This window comes from Arachis hypogaea, chromosome 20, assembly GCF_003086295.3.
Source record: "Arachis hypogaea cultivar Tifrunner chromosome 20, arahy.Tifrunner.gnm2.J5K5, whole genome shotgun sequence".
Classification (NCBI taxonomy): domain Eukaryota; kingdom Viridiplantae; phylum Streptophyta; class Magnoliopsida; order Fabales; family Fabaceae; genus Arachis; species Arachis hypogaea.
Window position 1 is genome coordinate 112,825,305 of NC_092055.1, and position 6,121 is coordinate 112,831,425.

The 6,121-nt window shown below is 40.5% G+C and overlaps 1 non-coding gene across 1 annotated transcript; it reads left to right on the forward strand.

Moving 5' to 3' along the window:
• Nucleotides 1–5,424: 5,424 nt before the first annotated feature.
• LOC112788169 (small nucleolar RNA R71) lies at nt 5,425–5,532 on the forward strand. The gene has a single exon (XR_003195546.1). It is a non-coding gene; the product is annotated as a small nucleolar RNA R71 (small nucleolar RNA).
• Nucleotides 5,533–6,121: the final 589 nt, after the last annotated feature.

Here is a 6,121-nt window from a genome sequence, read left to right on the forward strand (position 1 = left end):
TGCAAGTTTTTCACTGCTTTTTCTTGCTTTAAGAATCAATTTTATGATTTTTCAGATTATCAAATAACATTTCTCCTTTTTCCATCATTCTTTCAAGAGCCAACAATTTTAACATTCTTTAAACAACAAATTCAAAAATATGCACTGTTCAAGCATTATTCAGAAAAACAATAGTATTGCCACCATATCAAAATAATTAAACTGTTTTAAAATTTAAAATTCATGCACTTCTTTTTCTTTTTCAATTAAAAACATTTTTTATTTAAGAAAGGTGATGGATTCATTTTCATAGCTTTAAGGCATAGACACTTAGACACTAATGATCATGTAATAAAGACACAAACATAAATAACATAAGCATAAAAATTCGAAAAACAGGAAAATAAAGAACAAGAAAATTAAAGAACGGGTCCACCTTAGTGATGGCGGCTTGTTCTTCCTCTTGAAGATCTTATGGAGTGCTTGAGCTCCTCAATGTCTCTTCCCTGCCTTTGTTGCTCCTCTCTCATGGTTCTTTGGTCTTCCCTAATTTCATGGAGGAGGATGGAATGCTCTTGGTGCTCCACCCTTAGTTGTCCCATGTTGGAACTCAATTCTCCTAGGGAGGTGTTGATTTGCTCCCAATAGTTTTGTGGAGGAAAATGCATCCCTTGAGGCATCTCAGGGAATTCATGAGGAGTTTTCTCATGCTCTTGGTGAGGTTCTCTCACTTGCTCCATCCTTTTCTTAGTGATGGGCTTGTCCGCCACCTTGTAGAGTTCTTGGGATATAACTTCATGAACTTCTACTTCCTCTCTAATCATGATGCTATGAATCATGATAGCCCGGTCTATAGTAACTTCAGACCGGTTGCTAGTGGAAATGATTGAGCGTTGGATGAACTCCAACCATCCCCTAGCCACGGGCTTGAGGTCATGCCTTCTTAGTTGAACCGACTTCCCTCTTAAATCACTCTTCCATTGAGCGCCCTCTTCACAGATGTCCATGAGGACTTGGTCCAACCTTTGATCAAAGTTGACCCTTATAGTGTAGGGGTGTGCATCTCCTTGCATCATAGACAAATTGAATGCCAACCTTACATTTTCCGGACTAAATTCCAAGTATTTCCCTCAGACCATTGTAAGCCAATTCTTGGAGTCCGGGTTCACACTTTGATCATGGTTCTTGGTGATCCATGCATTGGCATAGAACTTTTGAACCATTAAGATTCCGACTTGTTGAATAGAGTTGGTGAGAACTTCCCAACCTCTTCTTCGGATCTCATGTCGGATCTCCGGATATTCGTCCTTTTTTAGCTTAAAAGGGACCTCGGGGATCACCTTCTTCTTGGCCACAACTTCATAGAAGTGGTCTTGATGCACCCTTGAGAGGAATCTCTCCATCTCCCATGACTCGGAGGTGGAAGCTTTTGCCTTTCCTTTCCTCTTTCTAGAGGTTTCTCCGGCCTTTGGTGCCATTAATGGTTATGAAAAAAACAAAAAAAGCTTTAGCTTTTACCACACCAAACTTAGAAGGTTGCTCGTCCTCGAGCAAAAGAAGAAAGAAGAGAGTAGAAGAAGAAGAAATAGAGGAGATGGAGGGGGCTTTGTGTTTCAGCCAAGGGGGAGAAGTAGTGTTTAGGTTGTGTGAAAATGAAGGAGGGAAGATGGGGTTATATAGGAGTGGAGAGGGGGGTATGGTTCGGCCATTATGGGTGGGTTTGGGTGGGAAAGTGGTTTGAATTTGAATGGTGAGGTAGTGGGGTTATATGGAGGATGGATGTGAGTGGTGAAGAGAATGGTGGGATTTGATAGGTGAGAAGTTTTTGGGAAAGAGGTATTGAGGTGATTGGTGAATGGATGAAGAAGAGAGAGAGGGAGGTGGGGTAGGTCAGGATCCTGTGGGGTCCACAGATCCTGAGGTGTCAAGGATTTCTCATCCCTGCACCATGTGGCGTGCAAAATGCCCCTTGCTGTTAATCCTGGCGTTAAACGCCAGGCTGCTGCCCATTTCTGGCGTTTAACGCCAGCTTCTTGCCCATTCCTGGCATTAAACGCCAGTCTGGTGCCCATTTCTGGCGTTAAACGCCCAGAATGTTTCTCCTCCAGGGTGTTCTATTTTTCATTCTGTTTTTCCTTCTGTTTTTGATTTTTCAATTGTTTTTGTGACTTCACATGATCATCAACCTATAGAAAATATAAAATAACAAAAGAAAATAGAAATTTAATATAGATAAGTAAAAATTGGGTTGCCTCCTAACAAGCCCTTCTTTAATGTCAATAGCTTGACAGTGGCTCTCATGGAGCTTTACATATGTTCAGAGCAATGTTGGAACTTCCCAACACCAAACTTAGAGTTTGAGTGTGGGGGTTGATGCGAGCGAAAATTGGCGAATTAAAAATTGTTAATTTATATGCGTTGCAAGTATAGTTCTTAACTCACCAGAAATCTGCCTATCAATTTAAAAAGGTGTCATAGAAAATTGAAATTAAAATACTGGGAGTATGAGTCCCAGGTCGTCTCCCAACGAGTTGCAGAAAAGTGTGCTATTTTATTAATCAGATGTTTTCAAAAAGGTTTGAGTTGAGTAAACAGGAAATTAAATTGGTGAATTTGAATAATGTAAATAAAAGCTTTGACTGGGAGTTGATTACATGGAAGCCCTATTCTTGATGGAATACTCTCAAGATTAATTGGCAATTGAGAGTTATTTCGTTTAGTTATCCCTTACTAAGTAGGGGAAGATCAAACAAGTTGGAATGCTGTTCTATCCACAAGTCCCAATCTACTCTTGGGAGGATTGGTGTTAAGAACTAGAGAGCAAACCAATAATAACCCAATTACAATCTTTCTCTTGAACCTTCCAACTCAAGGGTTCCTTTTAATCAACTCCCCATCAAGTTAGGGAACTACTCGCTCATTGTGAATGTAAAATTCATAGCATATGAAAGGGAATTAAAGAAAGACATTGTAAATAAAAGTCAAAATAGTTAATTAAAAATAAAAGTGATCCTTGTATTAAATAATCCTAAAAATATTCCAATGGTAAAATTAAACAAAGCAAAGAACATGGAAGAATAACCCAAGTAAAGAAAACGAGCTAGAATGACGAAGTCTTGATGAGATAATAACTCTTCTCAATATCCCAATGCAAAAGCAAGAGAAAATTAAAATCCTAAAAACTATGAATGTGTAGAGAGAAAACCTAGGGGAGGAGTAGAAACTAGATCTAAAACTAAAACTGTGTAGAATGAATGTTATCTCTGGTTTCTGCATGTTCTCTGGCTCTAGTCTGCTGTTGTGGGCCGAAAATTGGGTCAAAATAGGGTCCAAAATCGCCCCCAACAATTCTGCAAATTATGCAGATCGCGCACGCCACGCAATCGCGTCGCTCATGCGGACGCGTCATTCGCGCTTCGCTTCACCACGCGGGTGCGTCGTCTACGCCTCCGCGTCGCTTGTGCTTTTCCATTCCGCGCGGTCACGTGAGCCATGCGGCCGCGTCACTTCTCGCTGGTTATCTCCTCAATTTCTTGTGTTCCTTCCATTTTTGCTAGCTTCCTTTCCAATCTCCAACTCATTTATGCCCTATAAAGCCAGAAACGCTTAACACACAGATCACGGCATCGAATGGAATAAAGGAGAATTAAAATGCATATTAAAAGTCCCTAGGAAGCAGTTTTCAATTATGTAATAATTTCAGGAAGGAAATATAAATGCATGCTAAATTAATGAATAAGTGGGTAAGGATCATGATAAAACCACACAATTAAACACAATATAAACCATAAAATAGTGGTTTATCAGGGGTTCAACACCAAACTTAAAGTTTGGTTGTGGCCTCTCAACACCAAACTTAGAGTTTGACTGTGGGGACTCTGTTTGACTCTGTATTGAGAGAAGCTCTTCATGCTTCCTCTCCATGGTGACAGAGGGATATCTTTGAGCTTTAAACACAAGGGAGTCTTCATTTACTTGAATGATCAATTCTCCTCTGTCAACATCAATCACAGCTTTTGATGTGGCTAGGAAGGGTCTGCCAAGGATGATGGATTCATCCCTACACTTTCCAGTCTCTAGGATTATGAAATCAGCAGGGATGTAATGGTCTTTAACCTTTACCAAGACATCCTCTACAAGTCCATAAGCCTGTTTCTTTAAATTGTCTGCCATCTCCAGTGAGATTCTTGCAGCTTGTACCTCAATGATCCCTAGCTTCTCCATTACAGAGAGAGGCATAAGGTTTATACTTGATCCCAGGTCACACAAAGCCTTCTCAAAGGTCATGGTGCCTATGGTACAAGGGATGGAGAATTTTCCAGGGTCTTGTCTCTTCAGAAGTAATTTCTGCCTAGTCAAGTCATCCAGTTCTTTGATGAGCAATGGAGGTTCATCCTCCCAAGTTTCATTACCAAACAACTTGGCATTTAGCTTCATGGTTGCTCCAAGGTACTTAGCAACTTACTCTTCAGTAACATCTTCATCCTCTTCAGAGGAAGAATACTCATCAGAGCTTATGAATGGCAGAAATAAATTCAATGGAATCTCTATGGTCTCAGTCTGTGCCTCAGATTTCCATGGTTCCTCATTAAGGAACTCCATGGAGGTCAGTGGACGTCCATTGAGGTCTTCCTCAGTGGAGATCACTGCCTCTTCCTCCTCTCCAGGTTCGGCCATGTGAGACGTGTTTATGGCCTTGCACTCTCTCTTTGGATTCTCTTCTGTATTGCTTGGGAGAGTACTAGGAGGGAGTTCAGTAATTTTCTTACTCAGCTGACCCACTTGTGCCTCCAAATTTCTAATGGAGGATCGTGTTTCAGTCATGAAACTTTGAGTGGTTTTGATTAGATCAGAGACAATGGTTGTTAATTCAGAGTGGCTTTGCTTAGAATTCTATGTCTGTTGCTGAGAAGATGATGGAAAAGGTTTGCTATTGCTAAACCTGTTTCTTCCACCATTATTGTTGTTGAAACCTTGTTGAGGTCTTTGTTGATCCTTCCGTGAAAGATTTGGATGATTTCTCCATGAAGGATTATAGGTGTTTCCATAGGGTTCTCCCATATAATTCACCTCTTCCATTGCTGGGTTCTTAGGATCATAAGCTTCTTCTTCAAAGGAAGCTTTCTTAGTACTGCCTGTTGCTGCTTGCATTTCAGACAGACTCTGAGAAATCATATTGACTTGTTGGGTCAATATTTTATTCTGAGCCAATATGGCATTCAGAGTATCAATCTCAAGAACTCATTTCTTCTTATTTGTCCCATTATTCACAGGATTCCTTTCAGAAGTGTACATGAATTGGTTATTTGCAACCATTTCAATGAGTTCTTGAGCTTCTGCAGGCGTCTTCTTCAGATGAAGAGATCCTCCAGCAGAGCTATCCAATTACATCTTGGATAGTTCAGATAGACCATCATAGAAAATTCCTATGATGCTCCATTCAGAAAGCATGTCAGAAGGACATCTTCTGATTAATTGCTTGTATCTTTCCCAAGCTTCATAGAGGGATTTACCTTCCTTCTGTCTGAAGGTTTGGACTTCCACTCTAAGCTTGCTCAATTTTTGAGGTGGAAAGAACTTTGCCAAGAAGGCATTAACTAGCTTTTTCCAAGAGTTCAGGCTTTCTTTAGGTTGTGAATCCAACCATGTCCTAGCTCTGTCTCTTACAGCAAAAGGAAAAAGCATAAGTCTGTAGACTTCAGGGTCAACCCCATTGGTCTTGATAGTATCACAGATTTGCAAGAATTCAGCTAAGAACTGATGAGGATCTTCCAATGGAAGTCCATGAAACTTGCAATTCTGTTGCATTAGAGAAACTAATTGAGGCTTAAGCTCAAAGTTGTTTGCTCCAATGGCAGGGATTGAGATACTTCTCCCATAGAAGTCGGGAGTAGGTGCAGTAAAGTCACCAAGCACCTTCCTTGCATTGTTGGCATTGTTGTTTTCGGCTGTCATGGTTTCTTCTTCCTTGAAAAGCTCCGTTAGGCCCTCTAAAGAGAGATGTTCTTTAACTTCTCTTAGCTTTCTCTTCAAGGTCCTTTCAGGTTCAGGATCAGCTTGAACAAGTATGCCTTTATCTTTGTTCCTGCTCATATGAAAGAGAAGAGAACAAGAAAGTAGGGAATCCTCTATGTCACAGTAT